Source organism: Penaeus monodon, chromosome 32, assembly GCF_015228065.2.
Source record: "Penaeus monodon isolate SGIC_2016 chromosome 32, NSTDA_Pmon_1, whole genome shotgun sequence".
In the NCBI taxonomy this organism is placed as follows: Eukaryota; Metazoa; Arthropoda; class Malacostraca; order Decapoda; family Penaeidae; genus Penaeus; species Penaeus monodon.
The window spans coordinates 7,448,274-7,448,639 of NC_051417.1; the positions used below are offsets into that span (position 1 = coordinate 7,448,274).

At 28.1% G+C, this 366-nt stretch overlaps 1 protein-coding gene across 1 annotated transcript in view; it reads left to right on the forward strand.

Annotated features, from left to right (window-relative positions):
- The window catches only part of LOC119593411, a gene marked incomplete in the record, with an annotated part of 49,183 nt that extends 48,899 nt beyond the window's left edge, over positions 1-284 (forward strand). The window contains 1 exon segment of the mRNA XM_037942341.1: positions 1-284.
- Between the last annotated feature and the right edge of the window lie 82 nt (positions 285-366).

Genomic DNA, 366 nt, shown 5'->3' on the forward strand with positions numbered 1-366 from the left:
ACCTACATGTGCAGTCTATAACGTGCTTGTCATGCCATTTGCAATACTGTATTCCATTTTTTTTATGGTATTTGGTATGAATTTAGCCCATAGGGGAAATATTAACAAATGGACCAAAATTTTCATCTGTATTCTTTTAGTCAGTAAAATAGTTAATTTTTTGTTTGTTATGGTGTGATGTTGAATGATAAATGTTAAAAGAAGCAAACTATTGATATTGAGGAACTTTTAAGATTATGAATACATATTTATAAGAAAAAAAAAATACATACCAGTATATATTATCTTTTCTGTATCTTTTGCCCTCCGTATGGTTAAATAAAAACAATAAGAGGAAGTCTATTGAATATCACATGCACACATATG